Here is a 24,055-nt window from a genome sequence, read left to right on the forward strand (position 1 = left end):
AGGTGTGTCATCTGCCTGGTCCAGGTTTGGTTGGGAAGTTTTGATGACATTTCTTGATCAGACGGGGTGCATGAATGTTTTCACTGGGATCCCAGGACCTATCATGAGGCCCAAATCCTTTCCAGTCGATGAGATAGTACAATTTGGCTCTAGAGTACTTAGAGTCCAGGATGCCTTTGACTTCGAATTATGGTTCTCCATCTATTAGTATAGGTTGAGGTGGTGTTTTGATTTGTGTACCGGGTAGTACTGGTTTTAAGAGGGATACATGGAATACCGAATGGATTTGTAGATTAGGTGGTAGATTTAACTTGACAGCTGCTGGGTTGACAATTGGCTTGATGGTATAGGGTCCCAAATATCAAGGTTGGAAGGTCCGGGTCCCTTTGATGGGGACGTATTTGGCAGCTAACCAAACCTGGTCTCCTACTTGATAGTCTGGAGCCTTTTTCCGATGCTGATCAGCGAAGTGCTTTTGTTTTTCTTTAGCATGAATAAGATGTTCCTTTGCCTTTATGAACGCTTGAGTGATGGTTGTATGAACAGTCTTTACTGCGGGCATTTCCAAGCTGGCAGGAAGGTCCAGTTCTGATGTACGTGGATGTCTGCCATACAAGGTATAAAAGGGAGTTTGGCCTGTGCTAGAATGTATGAAGTTGTTATATGCGTACTCGGCTATCCACAGTAAATCCCTCCAATCTCTTAATTCCTGGTGCAGCATGCACCGCAAATACTGCTCAAGGGTCTGGTTTGTCCTCTTAGTGTGGCCGTCTGTCTGAGGGTGGTGACTGGTGGATAGCCGGACGTTAATCTGAGCCATCGCACAACATTTTCTCCACAAATTGGATATAAATTGGCTGCCTCGATCGGAGACCAGAACTGATGGAAAGCCATGCAGCTTGACAATGTTTTCCAGAAATACTCCTGCTAGAGTGGATGCATCCAGGAGGCCTTTTAGAGGAATAAAATGTGCCATCTTTGAGAACAAATCCACGAGTACAAGAATGGTGTTAAAGCCTTGACTTGGTGGCAGATCCGTGATAAAGTCGAGGGAAAGAGTGTGCCATTGAGCGGGAGGGATGTCCAGTGGTTGTAGGAGACCTGATGGTTTCTGTTTCTGTGATTTGTTTTTGCGCAGACGCCGCAGGATTGAACATACTGGAAAATGTTCTTATGCCAGGTAGGCCACCAAAAGTTCTTCTTTACCTTGGCTAAAGTTTTAGCGATTCCAGAGTGTCCTTCGATCAGGGAGTCATGATAACCTGAAATGATATGCTGTTGCAACTCCTTCTCGACTACATATAGCCGATCTCCAAAGTAAGGTAACTGATCCTTGATGCAATACTGCTTGGCCTGAGTTTGCCATGCAAGGAAAGCATCCGGGTTCATTGACTGACAAATTTTGTCCCGTAATTCGGCTTGTGATAATGCTGTTGTGATGCCCAAGAGTTTGTCTTCAGGTATGATGGGTAATGGGTCTGGAGTTGTATACACTATTTCATCAATGCCCATTCGAGATAAGGCGTCAGCTTTCCCATTCTTGACCCCAGGTCGAAAGGTGATTACATAGTCATATTCGGTGAAGAAGAGGGCCCACTGTATCTGGCGTGAAGACTGGGCTTTGGCTGTTTTGAGATATTGCAGGTTCCTGTGGTCAGTGATCACTGTAATGGTGTGTCTAGCGTCTAGGAGTTCTTTATCCGTGATAGCGTAATTTAGTTACGGAGGTGAAAACTTTTTCGACCAGAAGTCCACAGGATGCAGCTGGCCAGTTTCTGGGTCCCTCTGTGACAGGACCACTCCCATAGCCATACTGGAAGCATCAGTCTCTACAACATTAGGGAGGTCTGGACGCGGGTGCTGCAGGATTGGAGCAGAGGTGAACCTTTGTTTTAGTTCCTGGAAGGCTCTTTCTGCTTCCTCAGTCAAAGCAAACTTTTTATTGCTTTTTCGTAGCAATACCGTGATCGGGTGCACAACCTGAGAGAAGTCTGGAATAAACCGGCGGCAAAAGTTCGCAAAGCCTAACATGCTCTGTATTCCCTTCAGAGATGTTGGTGATGGCCATTTTAAAATTGCGTCCACTTTATTCACGTCCATTCTGATGCCTTTCGGCGAAAGGATGAAACCAAGGAATTCTACTTCGGTGACGTGAAAAAAGCATTTTTCCAGCTTTGCGTACAAACGATGTTGGCGGAGCTTGGTGAGGACTGAACGAACATGCCTGATATGCTCTTGTTTTGAGGCTGAGTAGATCAAGATGTCATCTATGTATACTTAGGCGCAAACGTCAATCAGTTCTCTCAGGACATCATTTATGAAATATTGAAACGCTGCAGGAGCGTTACACAAGCCAAAGGGCATGACTTGATATTCAAACAAGCCATATTTGGTACGGAAAGCGGTTTTCCACTCATCTCCACTTCTGACCCGGAACAGGTGGTATGCTCCCCGAAGGTCTAATTTGGTATAGATCAGGGCATCTTTGACTTGGTCTAGCATTTCTGGGATAAGAGGCAAGGGGTAGCGGTTCTTCACAGTTATCTAGTTTATTGAGCGGTAATCAATACAGGTCCTCAAGTCCCCTTCCTTTTTCGGTACGAAGAACAAAGGTCTGGCTGCTGGAGACTTAGATGGGCGGATGAATCCGTTTGCGAGGTACTGGTCCAAAGAAGTTTTCAGGTGAAGGTTTTCTGGCTCGGTGAGAGCGTAAATCCTGCCGTGTGGGATTTGTGACCCAGGAACAAAGTCGATTTGACAATCATAAGGCCTATGCAGCGGCAACGTGTTATCCCGGTCTTTTTGGAATTCATCCTGAAAGTCACGATATTCATCTGGCAAAGTATTAGTTACTCCCAAGGTAGAGGCTTTAATACTGCAAGCTTTGGAGACACAGGAGTCGGGATTCAGGTCAGGAGAGTAGCAGGTTATGGAGCATTGCTGGAGAAGGTTAATTTTCGTGCCCGCCAGTCTATCAAAGGGTTGTGAGCAACCAACCATGGCATCCCTAGTATCAACCGGAATTGAGGTGCCTTTATTAGACCGAATGAAATACACTCCTGATGCCCATCCTGGCACAGAAAGGTTACTACTGCTGTGCACTTGGTTACTGGCCGGGAGGCGATTTCCGGTCCATCGACGGTCGTCATCTTGTCCCTGGTAGATTTAGAACACAAAGGGAGCCCCATCTCTGCTGCCAACTCTTCATCTATATAGTTCCCAACTGCTCCGCTGTCGATGTACGCTTCTGCGGCATGCATCTTTGACGACTGTTGGTGATTTATTAAGATCACGGGTATCGCAAAGTGTGAGGTCAGTGGCTCTTTCTCATCACTCGACAAACTGACCTCTACGGTTGCCGAGCTTGGTAGTTTTCCAATTCCTTACCTTCATCCTTTTCTGTGGCCCGACTGTTCTCCTAGGGGGTTTAATTGGGCAGTCTTTCAGGTAATGTCCTGGTTTTCCGCAATACAAAGTTGCTGTTGTCTTCTTTTTTCCCACTCTTGTTTTGTTAATGGAGGTCGTAAACCTCCAATCTGCATGGGTTCTACGGCGTTGTCTCCCCCCCATGGTGCATTGTCTTTAGGCCGAACATAAACTATTTGTGAGTCTGCTTTGGACCTGTCTGCTTTTCTGTCCTGCAAACAATGATCTAGCTGCACTACTAGATTTATGAATTCGATACAGTCTCTGGGAGGATCAACTACCTGAGCCAAGACGTCCTTTAATTCACCTAGTAAGCCTCGATGGAATAATGTTGTTCTTTTGTTCTCTGGCCACCTGGCTTCCACCACCAGTCTATTGAAGGTTGCAATATATGTTAACAAGTCTTGGTTTCCCTGCCGGAGGGATAAAAGTTTGTCATCCACTGCTTGTTCCTGGGTATGGCGAGCAAACAGTTTTACCATCTCTCTCTGGAACCCCCCATAGTCCTGTAACAATGGATCATTATGGGTCACCAAAGGCACTGAACAATCCGTTGCGCTTCCACTCAAGTATGATAGGATGAAAGCTACCCGAGCTTGGTAATTTGGAAATGCCCCAGGGTGACAAAGGAAGTTAAGGCAAAACTGATTTATAAATGCTGCATACTTCCGTGGATCCCCTGAAAACCTTTCTGGTGGTGCCAGGGGAACTGTTCCAGGCAGCGTGAACTGTACTGGCATGGGGGCATGGGATGGTGGAACAGAAGTTTGCATCGGTGGATTTCCCCCAGGCAGAGGAGTCTGCACTGCCTGCGATTGAAAGAATTGTCTGCTGATTTCGTCGGTGCGCTCCCTGGTCACTATGCAGTCTCTCCGGAGTGCATTAGTCTCTTGTCAGGCTGAATGAACCTCAGCACGAAGGTCCCCCAACAATTGGGCCAAATGGTCAATTTCTGATGTTTCCATGGCACCCAGGTAGATTATTTATGTGAGACTTTGCATTCTGTTATGCTCATCTGGTATCCACGGGGACGCCACCCAGCCAGCTGGTCGCTGATGCCCTTCCTGATGGTTCCCCTGTGGTCTCGGTGTCAAGGGAATTCTGCCTGGAAAATTAAGACTATCTCAGGACTGGGTGAACAAGGTAAGCAGGTTAATCCCCACCTCCTTATATTTCCAGCCCCTCCAGGTTCTCTTCTCACCTGGTTGCTGGAATCGGTGTGCTCTCCGTCCTGCTCTCTGGGCAGGGGCACATTGGCTTTTGTGGGCGCTGGCGGTTCAGTTACTTCACTGACTGCGGCCCTTGTAGTGTCTTTCAGGTAGGTCTTATGGCAATTAATGGCGTTGTATTTCTTGCATGCCTTTGTCTGTTCTAATGTCTCTTTTTATCTCCTCTAGGGGCGTGGAGTGTCCACTCAGAGAAAGGGATGTGCTGGTTCTCACCGGGAGATGATGGCGTGCTATAGCGTTATGATGTGGAAAGGAAGTGCTTTGCGTAGTGCAGCGATGCCTTGTCCTCACTGACCTGTGTTTTTCTGTTTTCGTAAGTCGCGGAGAGTACCCAGCACAGATGGGGTTTGCGGAGCAGAGCAGGTCGAGAAGTAACCAGCCAGGTAAGTCTTTAAGCGCTTTTATGGTTGTAATATCTCTTGTATCTCCGTTAATAATGTCTTTCTCCTTTTCTCAGGTCCGTCCCTCGATCCGGGCGGCAAACTCCTCCAACAGAGAAGCCCAGGAGCTGAGGGCAGAGATGGATGAAGATTGCAGGTAAGATTCTGCTGCTAATGATGTTTCTTTGTTTTTTCTGCAGGTCCGGAATTCATCAGGTCCGCGAGAAGCTGGACACAGTGAGCGTCACGTTGCTAGAAGCAAAGTAACGCAAAGCGTGTGTTCTTGTTCGGGTGTGGTTTAAATAACCCCTGTAAAGTAGTCCAGGTAAAGTAGTCCCTAGGCCACCACAACAAAAGCACTAGACCACATAGCTTAGTTCTAGGAACCCAGCTATGTGGATGCCTCCATGTTGGCTGAAAGCCTTAATAAAGTAGTCCCTTAAGCAGATGCATCTCCCAACTGATGAGCCTGGCGCCAAAGGCGCCAGGACTGGCCCCAAGAGGGCTTGAAAAGTGGAAGTCTGGCCTTATTAAAGATCCAAGCCCTGATCCCACCTGGCTTGTGGGCTTGCCAGTGGGGGTCAGGGCTGAGGGTCGTGACAGTAAGGGCACTATTTTTTGGTTGTTGGAATGACAGCATCTCAGGGAACTTTGTCAGGACTAATTTGAATGAGTTTGAAAGGCGAGTCCTGACGACTCTGGGATGCTCACTTTTTGCAAATAGGAGCAAGCTTAATGTTGCTTCTATTAGGCCTTCTGATAGACTATCTCGACCTTTCCAATCACTGATCTCTTTCAAGATGCTCCTGTAGGCAACCGGGATGCCACCTTCCTACACTATCAATCATACCCCCAACTCTGCCAACTCTGTCTCTTTCTGCATACAAAAGAAATGGTTCTCAGTCAAAGGGTAATTTCGAGGGTCATACCAATGGTGCAAACTTGACCAGTGAGGACAGTCCTTTGTATGTAGGAGAGCCTGTTTATTTCATTTTCGTTAATGAAGCTTATCCATGGCTACCTAGGGATTGGCAGGGAACTTGTTATTTGGGTATCCTGCTACCAGGGGTATATGTAGCTAGTACCACTGATATCTCTAGGGTTCATCCAAGGTGGGACAATAACGGTGATACTCCTTCACAAGTCTTGGGTGATTTAGCAAAATTCTTTGTACCATTTTAGGGAAAGATCATGAATTCCGAGGATATTAGGAGACTGGCAAGAGTACTGGAGAGAACCATCAACCGGACCACTGACATACTCTACAACATGACTCTAGAACTAAAAGCAATAAGATTAGTGGCTCTACAGAACTGGTTGGTGTTAGAAGTCATCCTGGCTGAGCATGGTGGAGTATGCAAATTGGTGGGTCCGCTTGTTGTGTTTTCGTACCTGACTCCTCCCCGACCATATTTAAGGCAACACAAAATCTGCATGTCATATGCTCAGAAGTGCATGTTCCCGAGGGGAACTGGGATCTTAGTACTTGGTTTTGGGACTTCTTACGGTCTTGGGGATGGAAGCTTCTCTCAGTCTTAATGTTAATCTTTGGCATTCTGTTGTTCTGTTGTTGTTGCATAGAATGGGCCTCATTACACGGAAGGCGGTAACCATAGCGCTATTAGTGCCATGGTTGCCGCCGGTACCGTACCGAGTTCGACATGGTGAATGGCGGAATTACTGCCACATTCCAAGGTTGGAGGGGGCGGTAATTCCCCATTCACCTTGTCACTTCCCCATTCCCATTTGAGCCCCCATAGGGCTCAATGGGAAGGGGGATAGAGCAAATAACAGTACCGCTATTAGCGGTACCGTTATTTGCTCTGGAGTCCCTCAGCAGGTCCCTTCCTTAACGAGTGATTCCTTCCTTAACGTGTGGTCCACCATCCGTGTAATGAGGCCCAATGTCTTCCTGCCATATGTTCGATGTTAGGGGGATGTTGTGCTCAAACTGTTGGAACATTAGGACCAAAAATGCACACACCTGAGAAGATGACTAATGTATTTGTGATGAAGGATATTACTGTCACAGATCTTATGGCGATTGATATATCTGATGAATGTGATTCAGGAAGTACGGATATTGAAACGTGGAGTTACGAGTAAAGCAACTATTTTTAGTAAAGCTCTTGGCTTAGGCCAAAAGGAGGGTTTGTTAAATGGTAATTGTATAGTGCCTCCTTTATATTTATATTGGTCTCAGCCTAGTCGCGCTACATGGCAAACTGCATTGCAAAGTTTCGATTTTGGGTTGACTTCGCCGCCATTTTAAGATTCATCCGCCATTTTTATTTCCACTTGTGTGTTCTTTGTTCTAAAATGGTGGACTATGTTTTCAACTTGCAACCAGGCTTCCCGACCTTTGGGTTCCGTTAATATTTAGACTGTCCAAGAGCCGACTGTTTAGACTAGGCAATAAGGCCTTGCACTACATATGAACTGTTGTTTAAGTGCTGTCTGCGCTCACAAGACTCATCCTTGAATACTCACTGGGGACAATGTAGAACAAACCTCGAGCGTGGACACAGGCCGAATGCAATTATAAAGGGATAGTGAATGATGCTTACTGCAGGATTTGAGAACATACATCGCCATTGTGCCTCCATGGAAATGCAAACCTATGTAATCCTTTGTATAATATTGTATGATCCGTATGTGAACTAGGCACAAACTCTAGACCACAAATTATTAACATGAAGAGAGGCTGGACTATATTACTCAAAATTGTATAAAAGCACAAACGTTTAGATGCCCAGCTATCTCTCACCTCTCTCTGTCGGGCTGGTACACATTGCGGGGTGTTGGGAGCCAGATAGCTATCTGTGTTACTTTGTAAACTGTACAGTAATAAAAGATCTGTGAATCTTTTTAACCCGTGATTGGTGTATTTCCTTTGTGGTACTCAGCCTCGATATTTCCTTGTTCTTTCACCAATTTACTGCTGACAGCATGCCCCCGGCTCCATACAGAGTTGCAGAATTCACCTGTGTGACATGCATACATAGTGCTGGACTAACAACTCCTCAACCATGACCAAGTAATAATTTCCTAATTGACCTCCATATTTTTCAAGGGCAGCACTAGATTTGATGATTTGTGATGTCCAATAGCCCTGGTCATTGAATCTTACTCCCAGATTATCATAACACCGGACCTGTTCTAAAGCAGTGTCATTAATATGCGACTTGAGTTTGGTAAACTGTTTAAATATAGGCTGGAAAACAAATCGTTCTCAGTATTTACCTCGAACTACAGCTTCGCCACACATGCTTCCAGGGTGGTCTCCATGCCCTTTGCCAATGATGACAGGAGAAAAGCATTATCCGCAAAGTGCAACATTGGGATGAATTCAAGCCCCAGCTTCGGTTGGTCCTGGCATTTCGATCTTATATGGCTTGTGCCTTCATCTATATAAATTAGGAACAGCAGAGTGACAAGTACACAACCCTGCCTCATCCCTCTGGTCACCATAAAAGAGTCAGTCAACTCACTCACCACCCAAATCCCATCGCACAGAGGCTTGATTATTTGAATAAAATTTTTCAATGATTTGCAGGAGGTAACCTGGGACCACCCTTTTAGCCAATATGGACCACAGATGACCTTGTGCTACACCATCAAAGGCAGTTTTGAGGTCAATAAACACTGTGTAAAGTTTAATGTTTCTCAAAACTGTGTATGTTTGTATAGTTAGATATAAGGAAAAAAACTTGATACATGGTTCTTATTTTTGCCCGAAAGCCTGCTGGTAGGTGGTCAATTAAACCCTCCTGCACGACCAAATCTGTAGTTTTACATAAAATTGCTCTGGCAAAAACGTTCCCCACACTATCCAACAGGGATATCGATCTGTAATTCCCAGGATCCTCTCGCCCTCCCTTTTTTATAAATAGGGATGATAGTAGCATTTTGCCAAGAGGGAGGACTTTCTGATCCTGCGAATCACATTAAACAGCCTCCATAAGACCGGGATCCAGACAGTCAATTCATCCTTAGTAAGGTCCACAAGGATAAAATCCGGTCCAGGAGCTTTCCCCCCTCGCTCAGATAAGATAACGTTCTCTACTTAAAATAAATAAAATTGGACAGGACCCATATTACTTTCACTGACTAAGCTCCCATGTTCTACTTGCATTATTAAATTCCCCAGGATGTCCACATGCTCTATCAAGCCATGAATGATATGATATGATATGATATGATATAGTATTTGTAACGCGCCTATACACAAGTGTTTCAAGGCGCGACGAGGCAGGGAGGGGGGGAAACAAGGGGAAGACAGACAAACGATCCTACTAGGCCAGGTGTCATTCAGATCGCGCAAGTGCAGAGGTAAGGGGAAAAAGGAGAAAGTGCAAGGGGAGGAGGTGGGGGGGAAAGTGCAGTACAAGGTAAGTAGCGTAAAAAAATAATAAATAAAAAGGGCCAGCTGGTGGCAAGTGCAAGGTAAGTGCAAAGAAAGTGCTGGGAAGGGGGCTGTAGGGATACAGTGACAGTCCCACAGTGCAGGGGGAGCAAGGGAGGCAGTGCAAGTGGAGAGTGGCTGGGCCCTGGACCGAGGTCGCTGAGAGTGGCCCAGATGCAGGTTTAGTGCAGAATTCAGTGGGGAGTTAAGCAGGTTTAGCAGGGGAGAGGGAGAGAGAAAGCAGAAGCAAAGAGGAAGGTTTTGAGGTGCTTCCGGAACCGGAGATGGTTCTCCTCAAGTTTCAGGGAGGCAGGAAGGCTGTTCCAGAGGGAGGCCCCTGCTGCGGAGAGAGATCTACCCCCAGCTCGTTGCTTCGAGAAGCGGCTGACCATGAGGGAGTTGGAGACGGATGAGCGAAGGGCTCGTGAAGGAAGATATTTAGGAAGAGAGAGTTGAAGGTATTTAGGCCCCAGGCCCCAGAAGGCCTTGTGGACAATGCAGAGGGTTTTGAACTTAATCCTCGCAGCCACTGGGAGCCAGTGAAGAGATTTCAGTCCTGGAGAGATACGGTCCCTGGGCTTGAGGCCAAGGACAAGTCTCGCAGTTCTGTTCTGGATAAGTTGCAGAGGGCGGAGAGTGGAGGCAGGCAGATTAAGATAGAGGCTGTTACAGTAGTCCAGCCTTGAGAGAACCAGGGCTCGGGAGACAGTGAGCTTCTGGGGGAAGGAGAGGAAGGGAAGAATACCTCTGAGGAGGTGCAGTTGGTAGTGTGACTTCTTAGAGACGTCAGATATATGAGGAGAGAAGGAGAGTGTGGAGTCGAAGATGACCCCGAGGTTTTTAGCCTTGCAGGTAGGGGCAGGAAGGGGGCCAAGGGAGGCCGGCCAGAGAGCTGCTGGGAAGGAGGGAGTGGATGTGCCGATGAGTAGAATCTCAGTCTTACTGGCGTTAAGGCAGAGGTCATTGGCGGCACACCATTCCTTGATGGCAGACAGACAGTCGGAGATGAGGGAAGGAGAGGAGGAGGCCGAGGGTAGCCTGAAAATGAGCTGGGTATCGTCCGCATAGCACTGGAAGTAGGGGCAGAGAGCGGCGATGCGGTGGGCAAGGAGTGCCAGATACTGGTTGAAAAGCCAGGGAGAGAGGTTGGATCCCTGGGGGACACCACAGGTGGAGAAAAAGATGTCAGAGAGGAAGGAGCCCATTTGGACCTGGGAGGGTCGACCGGAAAGGAAGGAGGTCAGCCATGCCAGAGCCTGACCAGTGATACCCAGGTTATCACGGAGACGGTTGAGCAGGATGGCATGGTTGACAGTGTCAAAGGCAGAGGAGAGATCGAGCAGAATGAGAACACAGGGAGTGTTGGAATCGAGGTTCAGGAGCAGGTGAATGCAGGTGAATGCAGTGTGAATGCTCTGAAAATGGTTCTTCCAAATACTCGGGATGATATCAGCACCTAGATTGTTATTATCTCCTTTACTGTTCCCAATAATAATGTTCCAGAATAGGTATCCCTAGTGAGGGAAGCTTCTTGCAGTGTTTCCCATTCTAAACTTACTAAATTATCTTTTTTGTGCTTGATCAGGAGATTGTAATGGGCTCTCAAACGCTGCAATGTATTCTTCTTAACACTCAGGCCTCCCTTCAAACAGTTTAAAATATGTCAAACTTGCATTCTTCATCGAAGCACTTGTTGGATTTGATTGCGTGTTTCTTGACACACTTACTAGGTTTAGGGATGAAGGGTTGCATATTAGTGACAAGGTAATCATATACAGTTTAAACCTCTCCATCAGAGAGCTCCATGGCAAAAAACTGCTCCAGTTCGTGCAGAATTAGATGATAAATATTAGCCTTCAAAGATAGATTGGATCATGTCATTCTACTGTGATCACTGATAAAATCCATGATGGGCATCGACATCACTGCTATGGTCTGGCTCACTTTGTTTATGAATGATCCTCAACATGGACATTTCAGTGATGGTTACCCCACAGAATGTCACCCGCCCTGATTTCTGTTTAACATATGAGCCGTCTCCTCTTGCCCAGATACTAATCTACTCTTAGAGCAGCCTCTAAATGTACTCTGATGGAGTTTTAGATGCAGCTGCAAATATTCAAAATTCTCAAGATCCTCAAAGGGTGGCAGAACATCTCTTGACCATACATGGATGCCACCAGTGCCCTCTGCCTGTGCACCTCTCTATGATACTAATGTGTAACCTGTCTAATATCTGAACAGACCTCAGAGAGGTACATTTAGGATTGTCCAGCTTCCCGATTCATGCCTCCTTCCAATCTGCCTTTGTGGTGAAGCCTAGTAACCTAGGGGGTTACTCCTGCCAGCATCCTTGTGAATTGAAAAGTCTCTCTCTCCGAGTAAGCAAAACGTAAATCAGGGTTGCAACCCGTACATTCTTTCTGAATCAGCATCTTTGTAGATGTAGCATTACCATAGTGTATGTCCGATGTAACAGGAACATGTGAATACCTCCATCTGTACCATTGAACTCGTATGTGAAAAGTCACCCAATGTGTCCCAAAAAAAAAGCTTTGCACATGTCAACGTTGGAGAAAAAAGGTTTATGTTTTCATATAGTAAAATAATGTTCTATAAAACTCAGGGTATTATCAATGCATCCTAAAAAACATGTTTTCAGGTCAACTATCTCAACATTCTGCTTTAATTACGTTTATTTTTTGCATTGACCTAGAAATGATAATAAACTAGAATCTCTCATTATTCACGATCTGAATGATTTAAGTAAACAAACTGAAAGTGCACTTTTTTTATTTCTCTTTTCATTTTATGTACAATGTGTAAAAAGTCCTTTTTACACATGCACAATTAAAAAAAAAAAATGCATCAGGGAGCTTTGAGTTATTCACTTTTCAAAATGTGCACTATGCCTCTGTGTTTTTTGATGAGCACAGTTCAGCATTAAGACACCCAAACACTGGAATGCTTATGGAAATGAAAAACGCATATGCAAACATGCGAACATGCGATAAGCATCTGCTTTCATCCGTCTATGCAGACAACATACATAAACAGACGTGAAAACTATGCAAACAGGTACATGTATTTTCAGCCATGCGTACAGCACACAGAAAACGCACACACACTTTTAAAATCCTTCATAGTGCATATATGCAGAAAACACACACACACACAAAGGCAGATCGACGCGCTCACACACACAAACACATCTGGACATACCAAAATATAGACAATAAGCTGAAACAGAAATGGAGCATGGAAAGTGATAATGTGCTGCTCACAATGTAGTAATGCACACAGCTCCTGGAAAGCGCCCACCGACACAGAGAGACACGAGCAGAAACCTCCAGAAATGTACCTGGAATGGAAAAAAACAAACACCATCCCATGACGGACAACTCACAAGTAAGTAATGGCCAACACATTAGAAAGACGTGCATAAAATGCAGAAACACATACCAAAAAGAAACAGGCATGTACGTCCATAGGGTCTCATCACGAGTCGTGCGGTATTCTGACTGTAATACAGCCAAACTGTAATAGTGTTAGCGCCCACCGGTCCGGCGGTATTACCGCTGGATGACGGGTTGGGCACTAACAGTAAACCCCCATTGCCCATTTGGCCCATTGGATCCAATGGGGGCCTTTTTCAGTTCTAATAATGCATGTAAATCCAGCCACATGTAATACCACTGAAAACAGGGCGCTATGGGATATTCACGTCCAGAAAAAAGCTGGATGTAAAACAGCCCATTTAGCGCCCAACTAGTGATAGGGCCAGCCCTTAAATTTGGCGGTAATACTGTTACCACCGCATTTAAGGTCGGGTGGCTCAATGCCGGTAATCATAATGTGCAACCAACGGAGCAGAGAGAGGGGACTGTAGGGTTCCAGATACAGACAAGTGCTGGTGGAGCCAAGAGGCAGTGCGAGGTGCCACTGTTCAGGCAGGGACCTGGGCCCAAGTTCAGAGGGTGGCCAGGTGACTAGTACGTGGAGCAGAAGGGTCATCAGCAGGGGAGAGGACGAGAAGGCGGAAGCGAAGAGGAAGGTCTTGAGTTGCTTCGGGAACCCAAGATGGTTCTGCTCAAGTTTGAGAGAGGCAGGGAGGTTGTTACAGAGGGAGGCCCCAGCCAAAGAAAGAGATCTGCCCCAAACTCTCTTCTTGGAAAAGCAGCTGACCCTGCTGGATGAGTGAAGAGCTTGAGATGGAAGATACTTAGGAAGAGAGAGTTGGAGGTAGTGCTGTCCCAGGCCCCAGAAAGCCTTGTGGACAATGCAGAGGGGCTTGAACTTGATCATTGTCACACAGGGTCTTGAACTTGATCCTTGCCACCACTGGGAGCCAATGAAGAGATTTCTGTGCTGCAGAGATATGATCCATGGGCTTGAGCCCAAGGACAAGTCTTGCAGTCCTGTTCTGGATAAGTTGTACACGATGGGGAGTAGAGGCAGGACGATTTAGAAAGAGGCTGTTGCAATAATCCAGCCTTGAGAGGACCAGAGCTCTGGAGACAGTGAGCTTCTGGGGGAAGGAGAGGAAAGGAAGAATACCTCTGAGGAGGTGCAGCTCGTAGTTTAACTTCTTAGAGGCGTCAGAAATGTCAGGAGAGAAGGAAAGGGTGGAGTCAAAGATGACACCAAGGTTCTTAGACTCAAAGTTAGGAGCAAGAAGAGGACCCATAGTGGCTGCCAGAGAGAGATGCAAAGGAGGGAGCTGGTGTTCCAATGAGGAGGATCTCCATTTTACTGGCATTAAGGCAGAGATCATTGGCGGCACACCACTCCTGAATTGCAGACAAAAAGCCATGAATGAGCGAAAGAGTAGAGGCAGCCAAAGGAGCCTGAAAGAGAGCTGGGTGTCATCCACAGATCTTTGAAAATTGGAGCATAGAGCAGCAATGAGGTGGGCGAGAGGTGCCAGGTAAGGTATTGGTTGAAAACCACAGGTAGAGAGAGATAGAGAGAGAGATGAGAGGAAGTACCCCCGTTGTACCTGAGAGGGTCGGTCAGTGAGGAAAGAGGTAAGCCAGTCCGATAGCACAGCGAGTAGAGTGCTCGCTTTGACATCTGTGCAGAGCCTGCGGATGCAGGTTCAAATCCCGGCAGGGCCAAACTCAGCCTTTCATCCTTCTGAGGTCCATAAATGGGTTCCACACACAGTGGGTAATAATAAGCAGTGCTCAGATACTTGAGGGTTAGCAGCGCTATATAAATGCTAAATTATTATTATTATCATTCTTAAGCCAGGCCAGCGCCTTATCAGTGATACCCGGTTATCATGGAGGCACTAGAGCAGGATGGCATGGTTGACCGTGTCCAAAGCAGAAGAAAGATCAAGGAGAATTAGGGCAGAAGGAATGTTAGAGTGAAGATTGCAGAGCAGGTCTTCATGAATGTTCAGGAGAGCAGTTTCCGTGCTTCTGGCCACTCTGAAGCCAGACTGATGGTCATGGAGACAACCAACAGTCATGAAGGTTGAGCTGGGAGATGGCCAACTTTTCCAAGAGTATGCCCAGGAGTGATACAGATCGGGAGATAGTTAGCCGGAGAGGAAGGATCATCAGAAGGCTTCTTTCCGGAGGGGTGTGCACAAGAGAGTGCTTCATAGGGGAGGGGAAAATCCCAATGGCAAAAGAGTGATTACAGAAATCTCCCAGGGCTGGAACAAGGGTGTCAATGTGGTCTTTGATGGTTCTGGAAGAACAGGGAAGAACCTGTCTGGACAAGACTTTGATAGATCAGTACTGTCTTGAAACTTTGTCAGGGGTGAACAAGTGAAAGGAAGAAAAGGGAGGAGGCCACAGGCAGGCCAGTAGCATAGGAGAAGATGGAGGTGGAGGAAGATAGGGTGGACATCATGTCCTGAGTTTTAGTATTGAAATGAGAAGCCAGGATTGTGCAGGAGGTCTTGGAGGGAACAGGAGAGGTAGAGACTGCAGCCGTATTGGCCAGCTAGTTGCAGATTTTGAAGTGTTTGGCTGAGCTGATAGATGCCGCAGAGACGCAGGCATGGATGTGTGTTCTCTTCTTGGTGATGACAGAGAGTCTGTACTGCCTTTGGAGCAGGCAGCAGACCAGTTTGTCAGAGCGTGTACGTGTAGCCCTCCACTTCCTCTCAGCCACCCTGCACTTGCGTTTGAGGGTGACAAGGTAGGGGTCGTACCAAGAATTGCACTTGGATTTGGCCTTCAATGGATCCTCATGACAGGGCCAGGTACATGAGGAGATAGAAAGATGGAGGTTAGCAAGTGATGTGTCAGGATGTGAGTCAGCCAAAGGTGTCAAAGGAGGATAGAAAGTAGTGGTGAAAGACTCAGCTGACACACGCTTCATGGGTCGGATGACCGAGAAGGTAAGTTGCAGTGCTGGAGTCCGCTTGGCCTGAAGGATAGAGAGAGAGATGGGAGGAAAATAGAAAGTGGTCACTTCAAGAGAGTTGAGTGGTGAGAGGGTTGGAGAGGAGGAGGTCTGAGGAGATCAGAACATCCAGGGTGTGCCCTGCAGAATGAGTCAGGCCAGAGGGGAGAATAGAGAGACAGAGGGAGTCACAGAGGTTGCAAAAGAGTCCTGCACAAGGACAAGGAATATCCAAGTGGATGTTAAGATCTCCTAGGAGGAGAAGTTGAGAGTTAGAGGCGAGGAGGGAGGAGGAGAGAAATGCCCACTCAGAGAGGAAGGAAGCTACCTGGCTGGGCGGCCGGTAGATATATGCCATGCTGAGAGAAAAACCAGGAGAGAGAGAGAGCCTGCAGACCAGGTATTCATAATAGGAGTAGCCCTACATAGGAATGAAAGAAGCAGGGATCCACTATGGGAAGGTCAAGGCTAAACCCCCACCAGGACGGTTGGTTCTGGGTGCAGAGAGGATCTTGTAGCCATCGGGAAATAAAGTGTCAAAGTTTGTGACAGAGCTGGCCATGAAGCACGTCTTGGTCAGACCAAGGACATCCAGATTGAGTTCTTCCAGGAGACGGCAGATGTCAGCGGATTGTTTGACAGTTGAGCGAGTGTTGAGAGTGGCAATGTGGAGCAGATTGCCACATTTCAAAGACTTCTGCGGAGGAATACATTTTAGAGGTACACCCTGAAGAAGTGCTGAAGGTGCCTGAGGATGGGCAGAGGAGGAAGGTGGAGAGGGCAAGGTAGCCAAGGAAGAGGAGTTGGGTTCCAGAGGGGAGGCAGAGGAAAGAGGCAAGAGGGTAGCCAGAGAAGCAGCAGAGGCCGCCCTAGAGGTGGCAGAGGAAGGATGCCCAGAGAAGCCAGAGTGTGGAAAGAAGGGACAGCAGGAGAAGAAAGGAAGTTGATAAGGCATGAGAAGCATCTATCAAAAAGAAGGAGGTTGGCCTGAGGGCCTTGGACCAAGATGGTTCCTTTAACGTACACATTAATGATCGCCTTGGAGGAGTGGAAGGGGGCTATGAGGGCCTCCCACTGGATACCACCATTAATGGGTGAAGAGGAAAAAGGAGAAAGAACAGAGACCATATGGAGGGTTCATAGGCGTTGAGATGGAACGATAAAGAGGATGTCGGTAAGGGTCTGTCTGGGTGAAGCACTGGTGTAGGTATAATCAATAGGGAGGCCTAGGTTGGAATCCAGGATATCCCTTTTGAATGTCTTCCTACCAGACTTAGTGAGAAGGAAAGTATAGTCGATAGAAAAACAGTTAGAGAAGCTAGGAGAGACAGAGAGCACCATAGATGGTGTGGAGGGCAGAGTGGGGGCTGAATGGAGAGTGGAGGGGAATACTAGGATGTAGGGGACACAGAAGGTGGAGGGGCTCACAGTGGACAGAACAGTGACCAAAATTCTGATACTAAATATAGACAAGTCAGCTGCCAACAGAACCTAGAAGTGTAAAATGGACACAGGAGGGATGCCGGCAATTCAATGTAAGCAAACAGACAGGAGAAATGAAAACACTGATAGAAAACAGAACAATAGACCGGAGAACCTAGAAGAAGGACTGAACAGCAGGGATGCAGGCAATACAATGAAGCAAACAACCAGGAGAAAAAAAAAATGCCAAAGACCAAGCAATCAACAAGAGAACCTAGAAAAACAATGAACAGCAGGGATGCAGTTAGTACGATGTAAGCAAGCAACCATGGATAGAAAACCAGAAAACACAAGACAAACTACCAAGGAAACCTAGAGGAAAAGAATGCAACACCCATGGAAAACAAAATCACAGAAGTACAGAGTAGGTCAGGTGAAGGGGGTTACGAAGTAGGGAGGAGAGGGCCCACAGGGGATGCAGAGGGCACGCAGCCGAGTGGAGGGGAAGGCCTAGAGTTGCGAGGGAGCTTGCGCAATCTGGCATTGTGAGGGAACGCACGTGGCCTAGGACATGAGGAAGCACACTCAATGAAGTTATGTGAGAGTACTCTTGTGGCCTACTGTCAGGATTCGTCCATGGAAGCTGTGGAGCTCATGGCGTCTCTAATAATAGTATACTGTCGGTCTAGTCCTCACCCAATATGGCGTCGCTGAACTATAAGACACAACCACGCCCCCCTTTCCGGCGCGTTGTATCAGTGTTTTCTTCAGACTCTTCAACGCTGAGAGCTACGGATCGTCCTTCCACAGTTCTTCTCAGAGTATCCCGCTTAGCCTTTGGCTTTTCTTCCCTCCGTTCAGTCTGCCCTTCATATCTTGTATTCTCTCCCTTCTCGCCTGTGTTCCGGTTTCTGCCTTACTTCGTTACTTTCTTTCTTTCTGTCCTGTCCGCTCGTTCTGTATTTTACACTTACTCGGTGTGGTTGCAGCGGTATTGTTTCTATTTTCTTTCCCTGACCGCGGCACTGTTTTCCTTTTCATTTCACAGCGCCGCGGCACTCCCGTCTTGTTCGCGGTTGCGGAGCTGTTTATTTTAGACATCCGTGATCACGACTTGGGTGCCTTCACTCTCTGGGTTCTGCCAGAGATCTCGGTAAGTGGGAACTGTATCTATATATATCCCCTTCTTCAGACTCCTATCGAAGTTCCAGCTTCCTTATACTGTCTTCCGCATCAATACCGGAAGTTGCTCAGAAAAGACAAGTAATCTACAGTCTTTGAGTATCCATCTCAAGGAAGTAATACATCCTACCAGTGTTTTTTGTGCCTTTTCGGCTTTTTCCCTGCCATTGGAGGTTTGCCTCCTCGGGGTTCCCCTTGGGCAGGTGTTCCTTCCCTGTCAAGGTGGCCTCTGAGGGAGCCAGGCCTTATTTACGCGATAAGAAGAAGAAAACATCCCAAAGGCAGTTGCCTGCCGAAGACAAGAAAGCTAAGAGAAGACCCACCACAGAAACCAAGGACAACACCTCAGAAGGTTCAGGTGAGGAGAAGGTTGGGAAAGGAGGATACTCACCTGGTGAATCTGACAGTATACAACGCCCAAAAACCCCCATGGCGTCCTTGGAGCAGTATCAGGAGTTGGTGGTGGCAATGCAGAACCTTACGGTTGAAGTACAGGCATTGAAAGCAGAGAATGTAGCTTTAAGACAGCAGGTAGTCCTGCAAAGAGATGACCGGGGAGATCTACCCCCTATGGCACTGTCGTTTGGGAAATATGATGGGCATCCCGGAGGTCTCAAGGAGTTCTTGGATGCCTGCCAGGTGTATTTTGCATTTCGTCCCTACGCCTACCAGACAGCCCGGTCCAGAGTGGGATTCATCATAGCTAACCTGATTGGTAACGCCCTGGCTTGGGCCACTCCATTGGTCACAAATAATGACCTTGCGCTACAAGATTACGACCGCTTCACACAATTGTTCAAGGAGAGATTCGATCGGCCAGAGGTCCTGTACACTTCTTTTGAGGCCATTTTGGATGTGATACAGGGCACTACAGATGTCCAAACTTACTTATCCCGTTTTATCCGGCTTGCCACAAAGGCAGACTGGCCGGACTCTGCCAAACAGACTATATTCCAAAGAAGTCTTCATGAGGATATCAAGGACGAGCTGGCTCGGATTGCTCGCCCGTCGTCCTTTCAGGAACTCACTACTATAGCCCTACAGATTGAATTCCGTATTAACAAACGACGAAAAGAAAGGAGAAGACCTCGTCCACTGACTACCACACCTCTTTCCCAACCTTCCCGAGAAAACACCGGAGGGGATGAACCCATGCAGATCGGAACAACCAGGGGGCCTCTAACCCCAGAAGAACGAAGAAGGCGCCGCAAAGCAGGACTATGTATGTACTGTGGCTCTTCTAAGCATCTACTTCGCAACTGTCCAGAAGTACCACCTCGGCGAAAGGAAAACTTCAGCCCTCGAACCTATGCAAGGGAGGTATCGGGGGAACCAGCTACAGCCCTTGCTTCATTACAAGACCAATAACAGGGGGCGAAGACAATAGACTCATGGTATTCAAGGTCCAACTATGGATAACGAGTCCTGAGCCCATCGAGGTGTTGGCCATGCTGGACTGCGGGGCCGCTGGGAATTTTATTGACATAGACTGGGCCAGGAAGAACAAGGTGCCCGAGCGCCTCAAGAATGAGCCCATTCCAGTGGAAGGAGTGGACGGTACTCCTCTGTCCTCAGGGCCCATAGTCAAGGAGTCCGTTCCCTTACGGATGAAGATGGAACAGCATACAGAAGACATGGTATTTGATATGATTAAGGCGGCGCACTTTCCGTTGGTCATCGGAATTCCCTGGCTTCGAAGGCACAACCCTTCTATTGACTGGTACTCAAACAAGGTGTGTTTTGATTCGGACTATTGTCAAGTACATTGCATGGAGGTCCCTAACCTCCAGATTGGAGTAGAAGTGTTAAGTAATCTGATAAAGAAGACAGTATCTTCTATCCCACTCCAGTACCAGGAATACGCTGAAGTCTTCAAGGATATATTACCACGAGTTCTTTCTCCCCACAGGTCGGAAGATTGCGCCATCAACATCGAGCCTTCCTCTCAAATTCCGTTTGGTCGGATGTACCCTTTGTCTTTGCCTGAAAAGAAGGCTTTAAGAGACTACCTAGACGCTCACCTCCAGAACAGACTGATCCAAGAATCCCGGTCATCTTGCGGAGCTTCACTGTTCTTTATACCAAAAAAGGACTCAGCAGAACTCAGACCCTGCATAGATTACCGGGGGCTTAATCAGGTAACGGTTAGAGACCGCTATCCCATGCCCTTGATAAGGGACGTTCTGGAAGCAGTTCAAGGAGCACAGTTCTATACCAAATTGGACCTCAGAGGAGCCTATCATCTTTTGAGGATCCGTAAGGGTGATGAGTGGAAGACTGCATTTCGGACACCTTTAGGTCTCTTCGAATACAAGGTGATGCCGTTCGGGCTTGTGAACGCTCCCGCCATATTCCAGCGGTTTATGGACAGGATATTTTCAGACTTATTGTTTGTGTCAGTAGTGGTTTACTTGGATGATATTTTGGTGTATTCACGCAGCCTTCAAGAACACAGGGATCAGGTCAAGGAAGTATTATCCCGTTTACAGGCCAACCAACTATTAGTCAAGCCCGAGAAGTGTACTTTTGAAGCCAGGTCAGTATCTTATCTGGGCTTTATTCTCTCTGCGGCAGGAGTACAGATGGACTCAAGTAAGATACGTGCTATCCAAGACTGGAAAGATCCCCAAAATGTCAAGGAGATACAGAGATTCCTAGGGTTGGCGAACTTTTATAGACAATTCATTCCAAATTTTTCCCTGCTAGTACAACCCATCACTCATTTGCTCAAGAAGGGCGTCAAGTTTTCATTTGATCAAGACCAGAGGGAAGCCTTCAAGTGTTTAAAGGAACATTTCTCTACAGCCCCTATTCTAGTCCAGCCAGATCAGAACCGACCTTTTGTCCTTGAGACCGATGCCTCAGCTGGAGCAGTAGGAGCAGTACTATTACAAGAGGCAGAGGACGGACTGGAACATCCAGTTGCCTACTATTCAAAAACGTTGTCTAGCAGTGAGCAGAACTACTCAGTCCTCGAAAAGGAACTATTAGCCATGAAACTGGCATGCCAAGAATGGCGCCATCTACTACAAGGGGCAAACCATAAGTTCCTTATTCGCACTGACCACAGGAATTTAAAGGTACTCCAACAAATGGAATGCACCAATTCCCGTCATGCCCGCTGGGCATATTATTTCTTACAGTTCGATTTTTGTCTTACCTACATACCTGGTACCGAAAATCACATTGCTGATGCCCTATCCCGGAGCCAAGGTGAAGAACCCACCAAGGTCCAGGGTCATGAATTACTGCTCTCCAAGGCACTGGGAGTGTCCACCGTGATCCCTTTCTTGCATGAACTTATGGAGCAGTATAAAAAGGAAGAAGCACTGCCCCGGTCAGTCATTCAAGACCAGAACAGTTTGTACTACCTAGGGAAGGCTCTGTATATCCCTTCTAAGACCCTGCAGAGCCAGATACTCAAGTGGTGCCATGACTCTCAGTTGTCGGGTCATCCTGGCATACGCAAGACACGGGATCTCATATGTCGACAATTTTGGTGGCCCACTCTCCGCAAGGACGTAGACAAATACGTCTCTTCGTGTCCGGTGTGTGCCAGTAGCAAAAATCCTACAGGGAGACCGATTGGCTTGCTACAACAGCCAAAAGTACCAGGAAGGGCTTGGGAACATATCTCCACTGACTTTATCGTGGAGCTACCCCTCTCAAAGGGAATGAATACCATTATGGTAACTATCGATTCCTTTAGCAAACTGGCACATTTTTCAGCCTTACCCCATCTACCATCGGCTCCAGAGATGGCAGCAGTATTCTTAAGGGACATTGTCAGACTACATGGTCTGCCTAGGACTATAGTCTCGGACAGAGGATCCCAATACACCTCTAGATTCTGGACCACCTTATGCCAAAAGCTAGGCATCGACAGAGCGTTGTCATCGGGTTACCATCCGCAGAGCAATGGTCAGACCGAGAGGCTAAACTCCACCCTTGAACAGTACCTTCGATGTTTTTGCTCTAATAAGCAAGAAGAATGGGTATCCTTTCTCCCTCAGGTGGAATTCGCCTATAACAATGCTCTTCATACATCCATCCGAATGAGCCCATTCCTCTGTACTTATGGGTACCATCCAAACCCCTTGCCATGGTTAAGTATGCCTTCCACCAGGACACCTGCTATTGACAGCCTGTTGGTGGAACTCCTAGAAGTTCAGAAGATTGCCAAAGGGGCACTGGAGTCCAGCAGACAGATGCACAAGAAGTGGGCTGACCGGAGGAGAAGTAGTAATCCGGCCTGGAAACCCAACCAGTTAGTCTGGTTGTCCACAAAGTTTTTGCCTAAATGGGTCCATGCTGGCAAATTTGCACCACGATATATAGGGCCTTTTCCCATTCTCTCACAGGTTAACCCGGTTGCTTACAGACTTAAACTACCGGACAGTCTCCAAAGGGTGCATCCAGTCTTCCATACCTCTTTGCTCAAAGAACACCAGACGGACCCGTATGCACGAAGGCTGTCTAACAAAAACCCTTTACACCCATCAGTTCAAGAGGAGTATGAGGTAGCTTATCTGGTGGACTCACGATACCGTAAGGGAAGACTTCAATATCTTGTACACTGGAAGGGTTATCCTCCGGAAGAGAGAACGTGGGAACCTAGAGGTCATCTCCATGCTCCTAGGCTCATTCAACGTTTCCACCGCCTTCACCCAGGGAAGCCCGGAGGGCCCCCGAAGGGAAAGGGGTATACTGTCAGGATTCGTCCATGGAAGCTGTGGAGCTCATGGCGTCTCTAATAATAGTATACTGTCGGTCTAGTCCTCACCCAACATGGCGTCGCTGAACTATAAGACACAACCACGCCCCCCTTTCCGGCGCGTTGTATCTGTGTTTTCTTCAGACTCTTGAACGCTGAGACCTACGGATCGTCCTTCCACAGTTCTTCTCAGAGTATCCTGCTTAGCCTTTGGCTTTTCTTCCCTCCGTTCAGTCTGCCCTTCATATCTTGTATTCTCTCCCTTCTCGCCTGTGTTCCGGTTTCTGCCTTACTTCGTTACTTTCTTTCTTTCTGTCCTGTCCGCTCGTTCTGTATTTTACACTTACTCGGTGTGGTTGCAGCGGTATTGTTTCTATTTTCTTTCCCTGACCGCGGCACTGTTTTCCTTTTCATTTCACAGCGCCGCGGCACTCCCGTCTTGTTCGCGGTCGCGGAGCTGTTTATTTTAGACATCCGTGATCACGACTTGGGTGCCTTCACTCTCTGGGTTCTGCCAGAGTTCTCGGTAAGTGGGAACTGTTTCTATATATATCCCCTTCTTCAGACTCCTATCGAAGTTCAAGCTTCCTTATACTGTCTTCCGCATCAATACCGGAAGTTGCTCAGAAAAGACAAGTAATCTACAGTCTTTGAGTATCCATCTCAAGGAAGTAATACATCCTACCAGGGTTTTTTGTGCCTTTTTGGCTTTTTCCCTGCCATTGGAGGTTTGGCTCCTCGGGGTTCCCCTTGGGCAGGTGTTCCTTCCCTGTCAAGGTGGCCTTTGAGGGAGCCAGGCCTTATTTACGCGATAAGAAGAAGAAAACATCCCAAAGGCAGTTGCCTGCCGAAGACAAGAAAGCTAAGAGAAGACCCACCACAGAAACCAAGGACAACACCTCAGAAGGTTCAGGTGAGGAGAAGGTTGGGAAAG

The sequence above is a fragment of the Ambystoma mexicanum genome, chromosome 11 (genome assembly GCF_040938575.1).
Source record: "Ambystoma mexicanum isolate Mex_15411 chromosome 11, UKY_AmexF1_1, whole genome shotgun sequence".
NCBI lineage: Eukaryota > Metazoa > Chordata > Amphibia > Caudata > Ambystomatidae > Ambystoma > Ambystoma mexicanum.